We start from the raw sequence: 23,124 nt of genomic DNA on the forward strand, positions 1-23,124 counted from the left end.
GTGTTTTGTCTCATTTCCGAAATTGCTACAAAGATGTATATCCCATGCAAGGGAGTGAAGATGAACTCTCTTGGACTGTTAGAGTTGCCTTCCATAAAGAAATCTGTGCATTGCGCTTGATGAAGCAGCATTTAGCTTTGCTAACAGTGCACTGGAGCAACACAGGGGTTCTTTTAGCACACAAGTGGATTCCCAGAACTCTTGCTTTGTACATAAGGTCTGTTCCTGGCGAGGCCTAATTGATAATGGCAGTTAATATAATACCTGCTGGCTAGGACTGGCCTTTACTAGAGGAGTTCCTTGAAATTTATTTATTGATTGCTGCAATCAATTTAGTTTAAAGAAAACAATATCAAAACAACATTAAACCAACTCCCCAGCATCTATATGGCCTCAGTTTTCTGAGAATTTTTTTTTCTTTATTCAATTAAATGCATGAGATTTGCAAAGGCACCTTTGTCTGCCTTTTATTTGTAAAGCATTTGGTGGAATTGATTTTACATGTGATTATGGCCTCAGGACTTGCAGTTATATGGATATTAAAGAAATGTAATTTTCAAAATGTCCATTTTGACCAAAGGCTGTCCAGAAATAAAGGCACAGAATTTGCCTGTTTCTCTGTATCATCAGTTCTCTGTAGATTAAGTATTGCGTATTTACCTATGCAGAAAATGAGGTTTAATTGAAAGGCTGAGATGGAATTACCTCCTGTTGTTCTTGGTTATTAGTGCTTTTTATATGCATGGCACTGTACAGACATCAAATAATGAACCTTTGTCCCACAGTACAAACCTGAAACAATTCTGCTGCTGTCCTCAAAAGGAAAGGGAGTTGTGCTTTGATTCTTCTTACTTTAAGTATTTTTCCAAAGTCAGAGGCTTGATTTGATTTCTGTTATCAGAGAATGGATAATACTAGTTATAAATCATCCAGACGTGGCATTCATCTCACGTTTTTCTGTTCCATGTCTCCCTTTGCATGTATTTCAGTAGCTGTATTCTCAGTGCCAAACAGCATAATTGTTGCAAAGCTATCAACTCCTGAAGGAATACCTCTTTTAGTTTTCTCTTTGTGTATTTTTACTTCAAAAGTGATGTATTTATGATTTTATATGGCTTGCACTGTACACTGTACAAATGCTTGGTGGAAGATAAGATTTGTTACAAATGACCAAAAAAACTGTAGTCTCTAAAAGAAGGCATGTAAAATAATAAAATTGTTTTTTCTTAGTGAACTTATAATTAATAAATAATTCTTGTTCTCTCTTTATTGCTGGGTGTTGCTTGCTTTGTATTTCTGATTACTTTTCAGTATGAGTTTTAGTATGTATGGCACAATATGTCTAGCATTAAACCAACAAGGAAGAAAAACGTGGTATGGGAAAACAGGAAAATAGCTGTAAAATTTAGCAGGATATTTTAGTTAGAGTAAACTCAAGTTTAAATAACAGGTTTTAGTGAAATAGTTTATGATTTTAAGGTATTTCCTCAAGAACGTATTGTTTGTACTGCTTTAGGGGCTGTTTCATTCCCTTATTCACTCCACACATCTGAGCTTTATTTGGCAGGATAAATGTACTGAAAATATTTTGTTGTAAGTTTATCAGCTAATTGGAATAATTCATCAGTCCTGGATCTGTAGTGGATGCAGAATTAGAGTGGTTCAAATTTTACAGCTCAGTATGTGCTTTCAAGTAACTGATCCAGTTGTAAATTTTCTCAGGGAGAAGGAGTGCAGTAAAATAATTCAGTTTGCAGCTGATCCATTAAAGATTAAACATAAAAATTGAACAGTATATTATAGAAGTCTTGTCCTGGCATATAGAGTCATAAACCCAGCAGAACAAATTACACAACACACACTTTTATTTTACTATTGCTCTGTACAAATCATAAACATTATTAGGCATTTCTTCCCCAGCTATTGTTCCACACTAACATATTTGATTGTAATATATTTAGTGAGAAATGTGATTGATAAAAAAATCTCCTCCTTCATAGAAAAGTGATTCAGATATAATACAACTTCATGAATATTTTGCAACTCTTTTGGACACTCAGTAGTATGGTAAACAGTTTTTAACATAGGAATTTTATAGACTGTAAAAGTCCTGTGGTTGGGTTTTGGGTTTTTTTTCATTATCAAAATTTGACATTCTGCATATTCTGTTGTCTGTTGTTCCTCCCATGCCCTCTTATGAACCTCCTTAGTTTCAGTCTTTGTTAATAGTTTCTATTTCTTAATGAGACTGCAGCACTGCTGCAAGTGGCTTGACAGCTGGTGTGATTGACAGTATTCAAAACTGGAAGGGAAATTAGCACTTTTCTGAACATGTTAAACAATATTTTTGTCTCTTCCACACTGCAGTTCCCCATTGCTTCACAGGATCCCCTCTTGGAAGCACAGTGGGATTGAGTTGATGCTAAGCAGGACCAGGCAGTACTGCATCCTGCCATTCCAGGAATATTTTCAACAAGTGCTTTTGCTGAATAGTAGTTCTTGGATCCTGTCCTTTCTGCATGGAAGCCTCCTTTGATGTATTTGGGGATGCTGCATGGTAATGGGGAGTGAGGGGCCAGCATTGAACACGGAAGATAATTTTTTCATCTAAATCTATTCTGAATGGTCAGCTGTGGTTTAATTTGTGAGACAGGCACCTGGAGTGGAGATGCATGGGACTGGTGGTTCTAAATTGTACTGCTGGTGCTGCACAGTCAACAGCTGTTGAGCACACTGAAGAAACAGAGGTTATTTTTAGAAAACAGCTTATTGAGCCTAATGTTTTCCTTAATTCTGTGCACAGCTCTCCCCTTTGTTTAAAATTCTTCTAATGTTTTTCAAAGATGCCAGTGTCTCACCATCCTCACAGAAAAGAATTTTGTTCTCTTATCTTATCTAAATCTTCCCTCTTTCATCTTAAAACTATTCCCCTTGTTCTCTCACTACACACCCTTGTAAAATGTCCCTCCGCAGCTTTCCTGTAGGTGCCCTTCAGGTTCTGGAAGGCTGCTATAAGGTCTCTCCACAGCCTTCTGTGTACAACAATTTCATAATCACACTGAACCACAATAAAGACATCACCCAAGGTTTGTAATCTTCTTTTCTTGTGCTTATTACACACTGTATAATTGGTTTCTGGTAGTATGAAACCACTACGAAATCTCTGTTAGTAACATATTTAATCTGTAAATGTTACAATTCAGTCTTAGCAAGATCTGCTTTCCTGGAACCTGGTATTTAAGGAGGCACTTGAATTGTGTGCATACTTTGGTGTTGTGCTGTTATTTGGCAGACAGTGCAGTAACGTGTTGAAGTAGGAATACCTAGTGCTCGCATCACTGCAGCTTTAGATCACCAACACTGTGTCACTGGGCAGTACTTAGTACCTCTACAGTTATAGATCATAACTGAATTCCAAAGCTTATAAATACATAGTAGCTTCTTCAAATGATTTGTGGTAGTCCAACTTATATTAAATGGCATCCAAAATTAAATTTAATTAAATTAAATGGCATCCAAACTAAAAATCTGTGCACTTGACTGCAATGGTCCAGTATTTCAGTGCATGAACTTTTGTGTCTGTAATTGCTTTTATACATATATATCTCCCCTGCTACTACTACTAATAGAATACGCATACGTACGATTTACATTAATAAAACTATTTGCAGATGGTGAACTTAACAGAATGCACTTTAGAACATTGTGTGAGTTGTATTCACAAGCATGAGTTTGCAGTGGGAAAATACCCGAAATCAATCAAGTTTTTGGAGCACACCTATCAACACTCAGAAAATTATGAAGAAACTTTACTGGGGCTCATATCCTTATACGCTGTATATAGGCCACTTGCTGTGGAAACTCTCCCGGGAGAAGAAGCTCATGTGAAGAAATTATGCTCTTGGTGCCTCCTCTGGCACCTGATGCAAATGCTGTCTCCACATTCTGGCCAGAGCTGCCAGCACCTGTCCTGCAGTGCAGTCCAGAGAGAGTAGAGATCACTGTTCCCTGGTGCAGGAGGTGCCACTGCTGAATTTTCCTCCTAAGCCACTGGGAGAGGGAGCAGTAGCAAAGAAATCATGCAGTTCGTATTGAAGCTATTTTGTAACCACAAGTCTGGTCTCTATAGATGGTGGCAGATCTCTGTCTTTCAGTAAAAAAGTTGTGCAGAAAGTAAATACAAGATACGGAAGCTTTGAGTGTTTTTGTACTGAAGATGAACAATTCTTTGCTTCAACAGAGAGGGGTTTTTCTGCCTTTGTTAAGCTCTGTTGAATTGCAAATTAATTTGCTATTTTCTGCAAATAGTGTTTGGTTTCTAAAGCTGTCAACTAGCAAGTAATTAGCTTTCAAAGCAGGGTGGCCTAAATGGAAAAGACTATCTAAATAAAAGAAACTGGTTTGTGTTAATGTAATATTGAAATACCAGGATTTTTTGAGGAAAGATAATACACTTTAAAATAGACATGGCCGACATTAAACCAAAAGATAAAAATTGGCTCCTCTGTGGAAGGCCCTTTTCAAAATGGGATTTTGAAATACCAGAAATACATGATCTCAGCAAAGAATAAACACCAGGAGACATCTGGACTAGAAAACAAAAGCCCGATAATTGCAAGTGTTAGTCTAGGGTACCATCAGTAGTTCTGTAAGCATGAAATCTTTGTCTCCAGATGCCTAGAAATACCACCTTTTTTTTTTCATAACTGATAAAAACCCTGCCACTTTTAAATAAGGGAACAGCAGTTAATTCTTCCAACAATGGGATAATAGATTATTTCAACCTCACTGAAAGTTCAGTACAGTGATGCAATTGCTTAAAAATCTATGAATGTGAAACATAATGTAATATTTATGCTCATTCTTATCTAATTGGCTTCCAATGCATTATTTTCTGTCTGTGGCTTTGCTAACAAGTCCTAGAAGATGCAGAAGAGTTTGGATTAATAGTCCTGTGTTACTAGGGATATTTTTTGTGATGCATGCACACTGTTGGCTTTTTGGATTTGTTTTTGGTGGGTCTTTGTGAGTCTGAAATTACAGCAATATAGTCTGACAAGCTTCATTTTACTACAAGACACATTTCTCTAATTGCAGTGTCACAAGTTTGCATGAAGTTTTTCAGCCTGGAGAAGAGAAGGCTCCAAGGAAACCATATAGAGGCTTTCCAGCACATGAAGGGGATACAAGAAAGCCAGAGAGGGGCTTTTTACAATGAGATAGATAGAGAGAAGGCTAATGGCTTTGAAATGAAAGAGGCTAGGTTTAGGTTAGACATTAGGAATTAATTCCTCGGTGTGAGGTTTGTGAGGTGCTGGCACAGGTCACCCAGGAAGGTTGTGGATGCCTCATCCCTCCAAGTGCCAACTGCCAGGCTGGATGTGCCTTTGAGCAACCTGGTCTAATGGGAGGTGTCCCTGCCCATGGAATGGGCTTGGAACTAGATGACCTTTAAGGTTTCTTCCAACCCAATCTGTTCCATGATTCTGTGTCTGTTGGTCTGGGGTGTCCCCTTAATGCTTCAGGCAGGTGTAACCTGGGAATAGCAAGGGCAAGCCATAAGGATGGCTGGATGAAATCTCAAGTCCATACTAAATAAGTAGCAAATATACCTCTGAGGAGGTGGTGTCACTTAAGGGTCAGAACAGCTGTAAAAAGAAATGATTGTGGTAGCAGGATTTGTGCAGTGGGGGAGGATCTACATACAACATTCAGCTCACTTTTCACCCACAGTTAGCAGGACTGTATGTAAACAGGGCTGATGGCTGATGGTGTTGTGATGCCATTTTAGGATTCCCCTTGTTTGGATAATAAAGGTCTGAATTCTCTGAACAATTAGCTTTCTTCACTGAAACTGTTAAATGTGTGCTTCATGAAACATTCGAAGTCTGTAATAAAATTGCAGGGTGACCCTGCTTTTTTCTTTATAAATATAGAGTAAATTCTGCTAGGCTGCCCACTTTGTCATTCATCTTTTTTTCCCTCAAGCTGCTGCATAAATAAGCTTTCTCCTTCATCCCTGTTGCTGCTTATAGTATCACAGTGCACAGGAGTGAAATTATGTTTATTGTGATGTTCTGTATGCTTCACAGTTGCATGCCAGTGATGTGGAATTGACTTACTAATGTAGCTGACAAATCTCTCCACAGAACTTAAAGTGTAAGAAAAGAACGACCTTTTACAGTTCTGGCTGATTCATTGCACATGCTTACAAAGTTGCCCTAATTCATTACCATAAGTTGGAAAAGAAGCAGATACCTGGCTGATGCTACCTTTGGCAGTAGTTGGCTTTGTACCTTAAGAGTATTAATTAATGTTTTAAGGGCCTGTGGGATTACTTAAACATCCACATAATTACCATAGTGTTCAGGAATTTGATATTAAAGTTCTTAAAGATCTTCCTTCCCTCATTTCTCTTCTAGGACTGGAATGGGAATGAATGGATTTCCATAAATAGTTTGTAAAACTATATTTGTGCATTAAATATTTATTATGATAAAGCATTTCTCAGTAGGGCTCCAATTGGGAATTCTATTCCGAACATCATTCCTGTTGCTGTTCCCTGCTGAATTTCTTGCCCATCTGGTAATGTTACTGTTTAGGAAGCAACAGCATATGCATGTAACAGGTTAATTGTGAAAGCCCAAAATGGGTAATTTGATTGTGCTACTGGAACAATAGTAGTCAAGCATTCTGGTCTGCAGTTGCCAGCTCTAAATTAGGATGGTTTTTCGAAATCATGCTAGGGGATTGTCATTAGAAATCCCCCATTTTCAGTAAGGTGATCTAAGGGAGAACAACACGCAGCCATCTGTCTCATACAAACTGCATGGTGCTGCTTTACACACTACTGCTCTCAGCACTCCAGGGAAATATGTGTGGATATTGTAAAATCTGGGGGATCGTAGTGCTTACTGCTACACAGATTCTAAGAACTGAGTCAACCTCTCCATGTAACTGCTGCATAAGATGGCATTGGCCATTTCCATGTTAGGAACTGTGCATATGTTATACATGTGTATGATGGTGCACAGTACTGGTGAGCACTGGAACCGAGAAGAACATTATATATGTGCTCTTTTTTGGTGTATGAGGCAGAATATGGGAGAAGGTCAGAAGAAAGCCTTCTTTCTTCTAGTTAGAAGAAAGAAGAAGAATAGAGTAGTAGGACACAGAGCAAGGAACAGAAGGAGCTAGGCAGACAAGAAAAAAAAATGTGCATCCACTTGAGAGAAATCTTCAGATTGTTTCAACATTAATCTGCTCCTTTATTTCTTCCTTTCTCAAAAATAATGCACAGGGGAAAATCATAAATTAATTTTTCTGTCTGGTGGCCTCATGGCTGCATTGGGATGGCTGCTTGTCTTTGGAAGCTGCTACACAGCTCACTAGTATCTTTCATATGTCCTGCTTGTAGAACTCTTGGTAGGCAGAAGATTGATGTGGCCCAAAATTATCTTCTCTTTTCTGACCTCTGCCTTTGAATGTAGGGACATAAACACCATATAGATTCAGTGTTCTGTGTTAAGGTCCCCAAACCACTTTTTTGTCTACCTAGAGAAGCAGCCCTATGGGCTTTATGTCTGTCTGGAGAAGGGCTGTTGGTTGGCACAGACTGCAGAGCCTTGTGAATTTTGTTTTGAATCTTCCTTGGTTATTTTATAATTTTTGTCATAAACTTTCTTCTGGCTTGTGGTGAAAGAGATGAGCCAATTTTGGTACTTGACAACCAGCCTTCTCACCGACATTTCTGTCCTACCATGACATGTCTTCCCTCTTGCCCTTCATGTGCAGTCATCATCCCTGAGCCCCTGAACTAAACATACAGAGAGAATAATATTTTATTAATCTAATTTCTCTCCACATGTTTTATTCCAGCCTCTTGCCAGGCTGTTTTAGACCTCTACTCTTAATTTTTCTGAGGCGTCCTGGAGCTCCTTCTTGCTCTGTCACAGCTGAATCCATCTTGTGCTTCTTCAAGTATGTACTTATTCATGTACTACCGGCAGGTGTAAATCTTGAGAATTTGATAGGTCCCTACCTGCCAAGTCCTATCTATCCATCAGCTGAAAGATGCATAGGAGCCATTCATCAAGAGTATGAATACCTTCTAAAAGACAGTTCTGAGAAGTGTGACATGTACCTGCCAGTCTTGACAGCTACTCTAGTCATTGTGGCAGCTGGGACATCTCAAATGAGAGTGTCTGTGGTACACTTCAGAAAAAAAAGAATAAGGATGTGCTGTTAGCCTGGTGCTTGAAAATTGCTTGCCTATGTAAATTGTCAAAGGAATTTAGTTTATTGCTGGTGTGAAACTCTTCTTATTTGTCCTGGTGGTACTCTTTTTGTCCCTCTTTTAAGGATTGGACTGCTTCTGCCAAAAGACTAGCAAAGGAAAAAATCTCTTTCTATTTCAGTATTCTCTGAACTGGCTTTCACAGGCAGATGGGTATATCTGATTCGATCACTCTGCTGGGCTCTGTATAGTAGGCTAAGGTTCAGAAACAGCAGATTCCTGGCATAGAAAGTACAGCTTGCTTTGGTATATGACTTTGTGTTATGATTTTTATTAAAAATTTATGAGCTTGTTTAGAGAAAAGCACTTGCTGCAGTGGGAAGCACTCTCAGCTTCTCACACTGCTATTGCAACCCAAGTTGCTGGAGACAGTTTCTTTCTTTTTTCAGTTGTCTTGAGTAACCATCTACCAAAGTGAGATTATTTCATAAAAGGGTTAAATTGATTGCTCAAAAGTCATAAAATTACCAAAACATCCTCACATCAACACGTGGTCTGAGGACTTAGTGCTACTGTAGAAGCAAACAAATCACTATGCCAATTGCATAACTCTTAGTTTATCTACATGTTTTTTCATATCACTGACCATATGCTGAAATGATAACTTTTATCTGTATAGCCATTGTTGTGAATTTTGAGACTGACAGTGATTTATTGTGTCATTCATACTGCTCAGGCAATCTTAACTTCTGTCCACTGTTCTGATTCATTATTTTTAGTAAGACAAGGAAGTGTGTACCCGAGTTCTGGAGAACAAGTTGAACTGAAATTTGTTTGACATATGTGTTGTGAGGGGGTTTTTTTGTTTGTTTCTTTTTTAGGGTTTTGTTTGTTTTTGGTTTTTTTAAAGAGATGTTATTTTCAATCTAACTTTTTTTTTCTTTATCTGCACAGATCACTTGTTTTCATTCTGAATTTGGTATTCTGTTTTTAAAGATTATGTTCAGCTTTTAATTCCAGAAAACTGACTTTATTTTTCTTTATGCCCAGAAGAGAACTGCTTACAGAAATAACTACTTGTGAGTGATCTTTTCAAAGACTCAGATTAACAAAATGAAAACCTTGATCCCCTAGTCTAGATTCTTAAACACTGACAAGGGAAATTAGAGCTTCATTACATTAATTATTCAGTATATACAAAGGATTCAGAGGAAAGGCTTGGAAGAATGGATGAAGTATAAATGAATTCTGCATTAAACTTCGCATTTATTTGAAGAACAATGGATTATAAATAGTATCTGTATAAAACATGCTTTCTATGGAGAGGCAGTAATTACTGTGCCCAGGAGCATTCTCTGTAACATTTCCCACTCAGTTACTGTCAGCGTCAATTAGTTCATTATAATGAAAACTTCTAAAATTATCTTAGGCTAAAAGGAAATAAAAACCTCAGATCTCTGCTTTAGGTCCTTTCCCACTTGTAAATAGGTGGGAGGCATTGAAAACTTGCAGCCCTATTTCCTACAGAGGCAATTAAATTTACAAAGACATTGGTAAACATATCCTAGAAAATCAAGAAAACTTCAAATCCCTTAATTTTTTTATGATGTAATTTGCCACCAAGTTGTAAGTGTTTCATAAGGAAGTTATTCAGGATTATCTGATTTGGCATATGGTGGTGTCTTCAGGGATACCTTGTGATACCTCAAATAGGAAGAGGAAGCACTCTCGGTTTCATTTGAAGTGTTAACTAAGCTTATCTGATTCTCTTTTACAATTACTCAACATTTGTCATGTCCTGTATAACCAAACACAAGAGAATAACTGAGAAATACTTGTATGTTATATCACATAAGTGCATATATGTAAATACATTGAGTTCATTTATATTCCTAGTACAGTCACTTGCTGGCTGCAGGCTGGAAGCTGTATGAATCCTGCCATCAGTGGTGCTTTTGCCAACCCCTGAAAATAGGCCTCTTTGAATTCCTGAGTCTGATTTAAGGTTGTTGATTTAATATTTTTAGAAGAGGAAACAAGCCTAAATCAGCAGAGAAATAATTGGCTGAAAATGTGAATTGCACAAGATACATGTTCTCACTTGGCACCTCAGGGAAAACACTCTGGAGGAATTCTCCACCCCAGTCCTGTGTTAATTTTGACCACTCCACCTCCCAGAAAAAATCCTGCTGCAGATATTTTCTGTTCCCTAGTTACCCACATATAAAGAAAACTTTATTTTTGATACTGTTGCTCTTACAGTTGTTTTGCATCAGCTGGGCAGCACGTTGTCTGGCACCTTTCCTCAGAAGTTAGGCTTCAAGCTGAAGAGGCAGTGTGCATGCAAAATATACATGAAAATCAGAAGCAGGACATAGGAGAAAATAAACACCAGCCATGGCAAGAACTCGAAACATGGAACAAATGTGTGATACAAACATATATGTTATGCATAAGTCGTGTAATTTAAATGTATGCCAGCCCAGGCAGTCTTACAGGAGACGGATGGAGGAGTACAAGTTAAATTCCTGAGTGCTTCACTGTGATCTACTTGAAGGGGGGGTATTCTGGGTCTGTATTCCTTTTTTTTCTTGATTTGAGTATTAGCCAGAAGCACATGGGGACTGCTTTTAAAATAGAACTGAAGAAAAGCACAAAAGTTACTGTATGGTGTCATTGCTTTATACAGAGCAACATCTGTGGCATGGTAAAGCACTCTTGGGTCTCTATGTCCATGACTACTATAGGCCAGTAATTGTATAGTATGTATAATCTTCACTGAGATAAGGAACTGGATTTGAGGTCTCCCCTGATTAAATACTCAAATCTAAAATAAAATGCTGAGTTCCTTCAACTGAGAACCTTAAAGGATTTTTTTTCTAACGTAGTAGCTTTTTTCTTTTAGTATCATTCTTCAGATTCAGATTTTAGAAAGCAAAAATATTTCAAAGCATGAAGAAAAGAAAGACAGCAATCAACAAGGAATGTTTATTCATAAGCAATTACAGAGTTTGGAAACACACTATTAAAAGTCCTAATGTGTATGGTTCTCTCAGCTGTGTTAAACAGGGAGCTCTCTAGCATTAAGGCGCATTCTTCCACAATTCTGGATAACAGAGCCAGAAGAGAAATATGCTTAGAGTATGAAAATACACCAAGTACATGTGTAGCCTGCAAATAATTCATCCCAGAAAATCAAGGCAATAGAAAAGTCACATCTAAAAGGTAAATCCTAGTGACTCTTTGTCCCTTGTATGAGACTACATTAGTGATTGTTGACAAACAAAAATAAGATCAATATTTTATATTAATGAAATGTTTATTTTTTAACAATATTGTTACATTCACTTATCTGCCAGTGCTATTTGAGGCCACAAGTTTCTCTGCATATGTCAGGAACAGCTGATGAGGTTTGCAGCCTAACTGAAGGAACAGCCCATGGCTGGGGATCTGCCATGGGTGAAGGGCTTCATTTTAGCTTCCACAACTCCCTGAAAGGAGGTTGTAGCAAGGTGGGTGTTGGTCTCTCCTCCCAAATAAAAAGCAATAGAACTAGAGAAATGTGCTGAGGGAGCTTTAGATTGGATATTAGGAAATAACTGAAAGGATTTTCAGGTGTTTGAACAGGCTGCCCAGGGCAGTGGTCAAGTCACCAGACCTGGTGAGGTATTTTAAAACTGAATTATTTATTTAAAAGGAGTGTAGATCTGGTGCTTAGGGACATGTAGTGGTGGACTTAGCAGTGCTAGGCTAACAGGTGAATTTAATGATCTTAAAGCTCTTTTCCAACCAAAACAATTTTATGATTCAGCCTTACATGTGTATGCACTTCCCAGCTGCACTTTGTACTCCTGGCTGACTTCAGCATGTTCCTTCTTATCAAACTTCTGTAAATCCCTTTGTTTAATGCCTAGTCCGTTCACATTCCCTCTTCTGTCAACAGGCAGTCATACTGACCTTGGGTGGAACCACAAGCTGAGGGGTGTAGGTTTTGTGCATTGCTCTGCATAGCCAAGGGGAGCCCAGATTTTCTGACTCTGCAGACAGGCTGAGGAAATTCAGGTCAGGGACTGCAAAGTTTAGAGCCACCCAACTTGAAAAGTACAGAGAGAGCACAAGGTCAGTCTAGTTTGCTGTGTAGTTTTGGTTGTTCTGGAAGAGTTGAATTTCCTTGATGTATTTGGGCTATCAGCCCCAGCTAAGCTGAAACTGAAACTGGGCAATCACTGTTAGCCTTTTGGAGAAACAAAGTAACAGAGCGTTGAGTGAGGGAGGAAGTGGAGTAAACCAGCAAACTGGGCTTTTTGGATTTACTGTTGGGTAGATAGAAGGTTGAAGAAAGTGGCCACCATCTAATTTTTCAGATATTGCTTTGTTTGTGGAACTTGCAAAAACAGCCATTTAAAAGTGAAGATCTATAAGAATGCTTAGGATAGCAGCTGTGGCAGTTAACAGCCAAATTAAACTCAAACTTTAAACTTTGCACTGAGGATTAGGTAAATTTGCTGCTAAATCTGATACCTCTCTCCTTTGACCTCAGGAACATTTTCCTAAGGTTTCCAAGAGCAAGTAGGAAGCAAGGGCCATAGTGGTTTTAACTTTGCCCAGGATATGTACTAAGGCACCAGTAAGCCTCATCTAAACTTTGTATCTCTGAATTTTCAGCCTTGTACTGTAAAGTTCTAAACTGCTTGCTGTACTGCGTAGTAATGACATTCTTTTATCCAGTAAATTTTGTTTGTATGTTTCTGCATTAACAACTTGCCAAAAAATCCTATGCACTGATCTTTCTTGGAGCAATGATGCTTCTGACAGCATGTATTTAATAAGTGGATTTCTTAAAATCCAGTATTTTCTTTTGGAATTTTTTTTAATATAAATAATATATATATATACTTTCTTACCAGTTCCTTGAACTACAGTTTTTCTGCTTGCACTAGTTTAAGTCTTTAGTTAAAATTAACAGCTTTGCTTTCCTGTTTCCTCTTATGTTTTATTTGTGTATTTAGAAAGGTAAATGAAAAAGGAGTGGTAAGAGGAAAGAGGATCATATTCAACACCTAGTCTTTCCACTTCTGCAGAAAATCACCTGGAGATGGCTGATCATGAGTCATCAATACCATCTAAAAAGACAAGTAGAATAGGATGTGTAAAGCTGAAAGAGAACTACCTGAGATAATCCTTTCAGTTTAGTTTTGATAAAGTCTCAGATAGGCTGTAATTTCAGACTTAAGCTAAATGGCAGCTAGCTATGAAATGACCACTGATCCAGAAAAAACTGTGAAAACTTGATTTTGATTCATCCAGAGAGGAAGGGAAGCATAATAGCCTTCAGGCAGGTTAAAAGATCATGAAAAAAAGGGGTGGGGAATAACTCACTCATCACTCTTATGTGGAAAAAAAAAAAAAATAAAAAGAGTAAAGTAATTGAATTACATCAAGAGAGACTTGAGGAATGCAGAATAACCTTCCTAGTGGCAAAGGTAGTCATGCATGGGGATAGATTGCCTGGGGAAGTTGCAAAATCTTTTCAGGTCTTTGTTGGTCTTTAGAAAAAATGGTAAGCAGAGTTGAGAGTCAAGAAAGAATTAATTGATTGGGGTGGAAGTTGACCAGATGATATCTGGCAGTCCCACCTAGCCAGAGTTATGGTAGTTCTATAGTTCACTTGTAACCAATAATTTCCTTTGCTTGAAAAGCAAAAGGAAGTAATGGAGATGTTATTTTACTTCTTATTCAAACTCTAGTAAATTCCTGGTTTCACTTAATTTCAGCCTTATAAAATATTTTTTTCTCCTTTTCTTCATTCTTCAGTATCTCTTCTACTTCATTAGAGAGCAATCTAGTGTTTATAATTTATTCCTTGTACAGGTTAATATCAGGTATAACTGAGTAATCCATGATATATTTCTCAGATATTTCTCAGATAAATGAGGGCTATTGTCTTGAGTATAAAAAAAATGACCTGGACTTCAAATAACATTTTTAGGTCCTTGTCTTTTGAAGTGTGTTAGTGTCTTAAGTGCAGACATGAGAACTGGTTACAATAATCCAGTAATACATCTTTCTTCCCAGCTTATCCTTGGTATTTCCCTATTAATTTATCAAGAAAATTATTGTTTTAAGTTACAGATATGTCAGCAACAGTTTAAGCTCTGTTCTGTATTTCCAGCTGCCCAGAGGTCAAAATACTTTACATAAACATTGATATTCATAAGTTTCCTCCAGCTCAAGTAGATAATTAACTATAACTAGGAATATGACATTTCACACACAGAAGACAGACTTAATTCCTGGATACCAGTAGAGTTATCTCATATGTCAAGTGAAATTGCTACCTATTGAGAAAGTTTGGATATCTCTGTTTGCTTCCTTTACAATGCTATTGTTTTGTTGTTTTTTTTTAATAATCCAGAGAGGTGTATTAATTCCTATATTTGGCCTTGAACTGCAGTGCATACCTCCTGAGCTATCCTAGTTACAATACACTTTCAAGCATAATGCAGTGGAAAACATAAGTTTGTCTTTCATCCCTGAGTGCCAAAACAAATATCAGTTCTTACTCAGTGCTGCTGAGAAAATGTTCTGGTTCTTGCTATGTCAAAAAGGCAAAAATTGCCAAATCTGTAAGCACACAAATGTGGTTCAGTGAAATATTTAAAACGTGAAGGGCAAGATTTGTTGTTAAGACTCCTAAGGATACGAAGAGATTGAGATGGGAAAAAAAAGGCTTTGATTTTGAACTAGCATAGGACCTGTTGCCCGGGGTATGTTGGTGAGGCAGGTGGAGGAAAGAAGAACAGGTTAAAAGCCTTAGTTGTCTGAATGGCAGGGAAAATGGAAGGCTCTTATGGGCTCTATTAGTTTTTCTTTGAAAGAATTTAGGGAATTCCTGTGAGGAAAAAAAAGCTGATGAGACATTTTTAGTGAGTTCACAGCTGCCAACAGTATCTCAGATGAAGATGTGAAACCTCACTGTGTTGAAGGAATTTGAAGGTAAGAAGTTTGAGCCTGAGAAGCATCATAGAGTATCTCAAGTTGAAAGGGAACAATAAGAATCATCAAACCCAACTCCCTGCTCCTCAGAGGGCCATATAAAGTTAAATCATGTGACTCAGACCATTGTGGAGATGCTGTTTGAACTCTCGCAGGCTTGGCACCCTGGTTGTTGCCCTGGCAGCCTGTTTCAGGGATGACCACCTTCCGTAGAGAAGAACTTTAGCCTAACACTCAATCTGAACTTCCTCTGACACAGTTTAATTTGCTTTTCTCATGTCCTGTCACTGGTCACCAGAGAAAGGAGATCAGCACCATCCCTCCTGCTGCACCCCACAAGGAAGGTGTAGACTGGCACGAGGTCCAACCTTAGCGTATACTTCCCTAAGCTTAGCAGATCAAGTGACCTCAGGTGCTTCGCCTAAGTCTTGACCTTGGCTTTTCACCATCTTTGTCACCTTCCTCTGGACACACTCTAATAGTCTGTCTGTCTTACAGTGAAGTACCCAAAACTGCATGTGGGGCCAAACCAGGGCAGTGCTGATTGGGATAGTTGTCTCCCTCAACCAGACAGTTCTGCTGTGCTTGGTCCACCCAGGGCATGGTTGACCCTTTTGTCTGCCAGAGTGCACTGGATTTGTATTCAGTTTGCCATCAAATGGGTGGAATTACTTGATTGGATAAATAATAAAAAAGTCATGCAAGGAGTCCATTTTTCCTTCTGCTTGAGACAAATATTTTCATGTATCAAATACAGTTGGTGTAAAACTCAGGCAAATTATGTTTTGTTTTCCTTTGAGCATAGTTGTAGAGGAGTTGCTTGACTGGAAATGGAAACAAGTAAAATACAGAAGAAATACAATAAAGAGCAAACCAGGATTCCTCTAGGCCAAGTCCATCAAGCACAAACACTCAGGAAACAGCTGACCACAGATGCCAGAGATCCTCTAATGCATCTGTTGGTAATCCAGCATAATGGATATGCAGGACTTCTGGACAGTCTGTTAGGATTCATGAATTGAGGTCATGTGTCTGCTTGGAAATAATCCATCTTTCCTCAATGGCCCATGCAAACATAGGGTGCCCATAATTTACCTTCTTTATTGTAAAGCATGTCACTTATACCTCAATTATTTTGTCTGTTGCCAGCAACACAGAGTCATGGAATCACAGTATCATTAAGGTTGGAATGGATCCCTGGAGGTCACCTGGTCCAACCTTTCTGCTCAAATTGGGATTTCAGTAGTGTTGTTGCTGTGGTCCATGTCTAATTGGGTTTTGAGTATCTCTAGACTCTACAACCTCTCTACAAACAGCTGTTCTGCTGTTTGATCACTTCTACAGTGAAAAAGGCCATTAATGAAGATCCTAAACAGCATTTACCCTGGAGCTAGTTCACTACTAACAAGCACTCATCTGGACTTCGTGCCACTGATTGAAACCCTTTGTGCATTTCAGCCAGTTTTAAGTCCATTGTACTGTCCACTTACTTAGCTTGTTCTCCATCAATTTTTCAATGAAAATTTTAAGTGGGTTGGTGTAAAACACATTTTTACTTTTTTCCAGAACTGGGCCTTTGCTTAGGTGCTATACTGAAGACCAAAAGATCTTTTGGCACAATTAGGTGCACCTCATCTTCTCCAGTTCCTTTTTTTTGGTAGAGTAGCATGTAGTGTACTGGGAAGATAAAATGGGCACAGATCCTGAGACCCCAGTCAGGGAACTGAGTCTGAAGGTCTGTTTCTTAGACTAGGAGGCAAACTAGTCCTGGGTGGGCCCTGTCTAACTCAGTGCTGCACCCCTTTTGTTTGCCTCATGGGTTAGAATAAACAAAAGAAAAGATGTGTCTCTGAAAAAGCCTCACCTGTATGGTTTATTCACATGAATCTGTTCTCGTTTTGCTGAAGTTGCAGTCTTTCCAAGAGTAGAAGGTGGCTGCTTGCTGTTTAGACATGCAGCTCTCTGCCTTATGTACAGTAGTGCCTCTTTTTCGCACATCACGAAGTGCCAGAGCCAAGTGCAGACATAACTGCCTTTGTGCTTGTGTGGCTTGTTCTGAACTGCAGTACTGTAAACAGTGTCACGGCATGCAGTCTCTGTGCTATTATCTCCTGCTACCAGGAGTGTAACAGAATGTTCTGAGTAAAATTAGGTAATCAGAAGTTAGGACATTTCTCTTTTGTTGCCCATAGAGTAGCTACGAGATCTTTTCTGCTGTTGAGCATGATTTCAAAATATTTTGGAAAGACTACAGGAATAATTTTGCCTGTCCTGTTGTAGTTGGATTCTAGCTTTGTCACGTGGAGATCATTTCCACTTGCTAATACCCTACCAAGTGTTTTGAAACACGGATTTGTCTTGGTAGCTCTTTTCAGTCAACAGCTGCCTTATACTTTAAAATTTCAGTCTAAGCTGTCTCTTTATTTCTGGAAGAGAGGGTTGTGGCTCACTGGTCAATTATTCTCAAAAATCAGTTCTTTTGAAAATCAGCTGTTACTGCATATTATTTGTAGGGATTTGTAGACTGCTTTCTAGTCCTGGTTATTTAAAGTGCCTGAAGCACTTTATATATGAAGTGAAGTCCAGTCTTCTTTTCAAAGTTGTGTCCAGCAGAAAACAAATTATTATGAATTACTCAATTAACTAGGACACCGTGACTGACTTTTTTAAGCATTTAAAAATGCTGACTTGCATCCTCAAGAAGAAGCAGCCTTCCACATTGAATTAATATTATTTTTATTTTAACATAGAAGTACTGCTAATTCCAAACCATTTTAGATCTTGCCGCTGTGCCAGGAATCATGGTGTGATAACATGCTTAGGAATTCTGAACATAACAAATGACGTGTTTTTTTTTTTTTTTAACAGCATGCCATCGTCCTGAGACTTAAGTACTGCCCTTTCAGAGAAAAATGAAATGTTAGTTTCTCAAAATTACCAGTTAATAAATTGTCTGAAGTAGTAGTAGTGAGGTCAACTCATCAACACCCTCTTGTTGGTCACCCACCCAGAGTTCACTTCCAGTCCAGCTGATTTCCATCACAGATGTGTGCTGAAAATGAGTCTTGATCAGTCACCCTAAATCCTCTTTGCCATTTAAATCTGTGTTCATGCAATTTAATGTCAAGGTTAGTGAGGGATCCTGCAGCTTGGCAAGCCACCAGTGACACAAGGGGTTTCAGGCAGCTGTTGCAGTTTGAGTGAGAAGCCCAGGTGCTCCTCTGCTCAGGGCCCTTGTGCAGACTGCCCAGCCAGTGGCCTTTCCTGAGGGACAGCAGCACTGGGACACCCATTCAGATTTTGTTGTGTTGCCTTCCCACTGCCAGTGGTCTTTGCTGTTCCAGAACTCATCTCTTGTCTCTTCTTCCTCTGATTTTGTGTAGGTGTTGGGATGGCTGGAGAAGGTGACGACTTGCAATTGAGCTGAGGGAGGCAAGAAGCATCATCCATCCCCTGCTGACATTTGTGGTAGTGTGATAACTTTTATCTTACCTGCAAGTGACTTTATTGTGAATATTGGCTCAGCAAGGTGATCAATAGTATCCTGTAGCACTCTGCAGATAATCCTCACAGATCCCATGATCCATTCCTGCAGGAGGTGATAATGATAATATACAGTATAAAGAATTGTATTGGGATCCCGTCATTATATTTTATTACCCCAAACAACAGACATACATGAGTTAAGACTGTCAAATTCAATCCTGATGTAAACTGATGTCTTCAAGCCAATTTCTGCCAATATCCTAATAGCCAGCATTTGACACAGAGGGATTGGTAACTGGTAGAAGTACTTAAAAGCCATCTTTCTTTGTCAGAGAAAAATCATTATGCATATCAGAGTGCTGTACATAACAAATCCTCTTTTAAATAACACTTAAACAACTTCTAGTTTGAATGTATGTATTGGATCTAATTCATATCTAGAGTGTACTACTGAAAGCTTAATCAGGTTACAGTGGGGTACATTTGAATCAGTCACAGAAACACTGTGGAGTAAGAGATTTGAATATATGATTGCTCATGCCTTGGAACTGAAAAGCTGTTATCTGGTATTAAATGGCTGCATGAGACTTTACAGCTGCTCTCTGTGTACTATAGCAGTTTTATGAGACTTAACTGGCAATTCCTGTATAAGTGTACACAAATGTAATGTCATTAGATAGAAGAGGAAGTCCCGACACTTTTTGCTTTTGTTGCAATGACAATAGGTAAAACTTGCCACACTATGTCTATGTGTTTCCAGTTTCTGACACCAGATGGTGGAACTCCAGATGCATTCATTGCTGCTTGGGAGACTTATCTAAGGGTATTTCCACTAAGAAAATAAAGTCAGAATAGTGAAACTTTAACTTGCAAAAATGCTTGTAAAGGAGGCGTAACTTGGAGTCATTATGGACCTCCTCAACCAAAGCTTTCTTTGTTGTGGTTACTATGACTTCTCATACAGAGTTAAGCACACCTGAAAAGTAATTTATGAATGACTTCTCTTATTTTATAGCTGAAGCATGTCAATACAACTGGTCAGAAAGCTGCTCCTGTGCTCTATTTTCCTGGCTTTGGGTGCCCAGTTGATCCCTAGCTAAGCTGACCATTCCCAATTCCTCTGCAACGACAATTAGACAAATAAAATAATACATAAAAATACATTATTTTTAATGTTGTGGACTGACATAGATCTAAAAATGGTGATTGTAACCCTGGTAAACTTTACAAAGGCTTTAAAAAAAGTAAAACAGTGCTTCATGTGAAATTCATAAATACTCTGTAGGAGAGCAGACAGGCTGGAGCAGGGGGAGGTTGATAAAGTGTCTCTGCAACCATGGCTAAACCCCAATCAGGGCTGCAAGAAGTGTTCCCAGCACTGGGAGCACACAGCTTGGACACAGGGTCTGGCCTGGCCTCTGAGATCCACCACAGGCTCACTCATGTAGCCTCCTTGTGTTTCAGTTCCCTATTCGTAAATAAAGAATAATAACTTCAAGAAGGTGCCAATCATCCCAAATCTCAAGAAACGCTGTTACTAACATAGGGCTGCTCCTGTTTGATGTGATACTGTGTTCAAACCCTTTGCATTTAAGTGTAACACCAGGCTTGGAAATTGGTGGTGGATGCCCAGGCAGGAAAAAACATTTCTGTGGTGCTTTCTGTCTTTTTATTGTCCACTCACTAGAGACAAGTAACATGTTGGCACAAAGAAGAGGAACCCACTTACTCCAAGGGCAGGGTGATTAAGATGGGGGGGGACAATTATGCTGACCAGATATCTTGAAAATGACAGATCTATATTACCCCGGCCAAGTTTGGTTTAGATTAAGAATTTGGAAATGTGATAACTGTCCCCGTGTATATCACTTAATGGCTGAGCCTTCATACATTTGCCTCACAGTACACATTTGGCAATATCAGCCTCACACTCAGTCATCTTGAGGCAAGTTTGCTGCTCAGTTATTCTGTGAAATTAAGGCATCTAATGCATTATGCACAGTGGGAAATGTTCATCTGCGCATTTTCTAGACTGCGATTAACAAAGTGTTCTACTCTGAATGAGGTTTTTGTTTATCCTAAATGAATGTGTCGCATTCTTTCCAAAAAAATTAAACAGATGCCTTGTTATTTCAAGACTAGGATGCTGAAAGTAACCCACAGATGTGCCAAGAGTAATTTTTGCCTCATTTTTCCCTCATTGTCATTTAGAGTCCCAGAGGAAGGTAACACATGAGGCACAGCTTTAAATAGATTTTGACAGTGCTGGTAGTTCTGCTGAGTATGCTGGGAAAAAAAAATATCTAGCAAAAAAATACCAATGATATTTGTAAAATAACTGCTGTAAAATACTCCAGTAACCCTAATCTTTTTAGCTATTAACACTTAACCAGCTACCAGGACACCACGCATCTCTGTCCTTCAAATGAAGCTCTGCTATGTCACTTGCTGTGGAATATGACTTACAGGGTACAGAAACCATTTGTGGTGCTGTGAGAGCCTGAGAAAATAAAATTGAAATAAAATTGAATTTTCGTCCACTGTTCATAAAAAAAATATGGAAGTGATATGGCTCATAGTAACAGCTACATGTTACCATATCAGGTAACTTCAAGCCCTACCAGTAACTTGAATGTATTACTCCCATCAGGACAAACTGTGTTATTTTTTTTCAAATAGTTTTTGAGTTGTTTCAAATAAGGTAATTGCTTAATTAAAAAAAACATATCACGCACTGCATGCTACACGTTTCCTGCAGTTTCTGTAGTATGTTACTTAAATTTTCCATGCTCAAAACTATTCTCAGGATCCTTTGTCAAACATGTATGTAGATGTACCTGGCAGTATTTGTGGCAGGATTTAGAATAAGCATCTGTATCAAAGGAATGCACATATTTTAATTAAAACAACGTATTTTAAAAAGCCTTTTCTCTAATGTGGTACAAGAAGACACAGGAAAATTAAAATACAACTTCAATCCCTGTATTTTAAGGACTTTCATCCCCTAAAAATGTATGGTTGTTGGGTACCTCCCTGTCAGCTGAGCTGTTCAGGAGAAACCTGGCTGACCCACAGTATGTGCTTTTTCTGTGAGTTTTATGTCTATCATAGAGCATGTCAGAGACGAGAAAAAGGTCTGCTCGCCTAGGGAGATAAAAAAATCAATTCCAAGACAGCTCAAACCAGACGCTTGTTAGCCAAGAAACTAATTTATAGACCACTAAGTAATCCTGCAATTAAGTGTTCTTTTAAGCCCATAGAATAGCTGGATTCACTTTCTAAGCTATGAAAGGACCAGAGACTTTCAGTGCCTTCAGGATTTCTGTATCTATGATTAAATCACCTTATATCAGTTAATGTTCAAATCTAGCTGGTTGGTAAGCTGTCAAAAATCTTTGTAGACTATCCCTTTTAAAATCTCTGAAAGCAGCAACAAAAATACTTTCCTTTAATGAACTATACCAAATCATTAGTTTTTACAGTGTATGAGTCCAGTAACCTGTTGTCAAGTCTGATTACTGAAGAAAAACTCGTATGCAGTAAGTGCACTAAAAATCAGTGCTAATTTATGCATCAGGGCAATTCAAAACTCAGAGCTCTGTCTGCTGTGATATCCCACAGTCTTAGTAACACTGGGAAAATTACAGTCTATGCAAAAGTGATTTGTCTAGTTCTGCGGAACACTTGGAGCAGTCAGTCATATCATGCCTATTATATATGTGATTGCTTACACAGGATTCATGTGGGACTGATGACTATACTACATACTTTAGGAGCTGATGATATGTCATTGTTAATAACTTCTTTAAAAATCTATTATTTTTGAAATATGTTAAGGTTTTATCTCTTATTTATCTCTTATTTTTGTCTCTTATCTCTGCAAAAATGAAGTTTCTTGTGATATTAAAGTTATTCAGTGCAAGAAAACCACAAAAATTAAGTCATGCTCTTTCCCTTCTATGCTGACAGTTTCCATACATGGTCCCATGGGTGAGAGTTAAAAGATTGCTTTTTAATCTCCAGGAACCAGGAGTCGTACTGAGCTTGGTCAGGCTTCAGAGGAGTTGGGTATCATGCTGGGCCCAGCATTTTACAAAACTCTCTGTGGCTACAATGCAATGTCTTTCCCTTTAGTCTGCTTGGTTTTATTGCACTGTGTGCCTAATGCAAGTCCTGAAATCTGGCTTGGTATGAGGTTTGTTTTTGTGAATAGCTCTCGAGAAAAGGGTTGGAGTCTGAGCAATACTTGTGAGTGAAGGCACAGGCACTCAGCTGCTCCTTAAGGCAGATATATTGTGAACCGTGTCCGTAAACATCTGTTTTCTCATGGTTCTGAGTAAAATAATAGTAACAGCAATGGAGAAATGTGATTGCGGTAGTCTGTTTTAATAAAAAACTGTTGAATC

General features: G+C 38.5%; 1 protein-coding gene across 5 annotated transcripts in view; it reads left to right on the plus strand.

The window, feature by feature from the left end:
* The window catches only part of GHR (growth hormone receptor), a 116,259-nt gene that overhangs the window by 16,082 nt on the left and 77,053 nt on the right, over positions 1–23,124 (plus strand). Inside the window, exon 2 of one of the 5 annotated variants that reach the window (XM_071730405.1) lies at positions 18,616–18,700. The exons of the other annotated variants lie outside the window; for them this stretch is intronic. The gene's annotated coding sequence lies outside the window, so the exon portion shown is untranslated. The remainder of the gene's footprint in view (positions 1–18,615; positions 18,701–23,124) is intronic. 5 annotated transcript variants of the gene reach the window in all.

This window comes from Heliangelus exortis, chromosome Z (genome assembly GCF_036169615.1).
Source record: "Heliangelus exortis chromosome Z, bHelExo1.hap1, whole genome shotgun sequence".
In the NCBI taxonomy this organism is placed as follows: Eukaryota; Metazoa; Chordata; class Aves; order Apodiformes; family Trochilidae; genus Heliangelus; species Heliangelus exortis.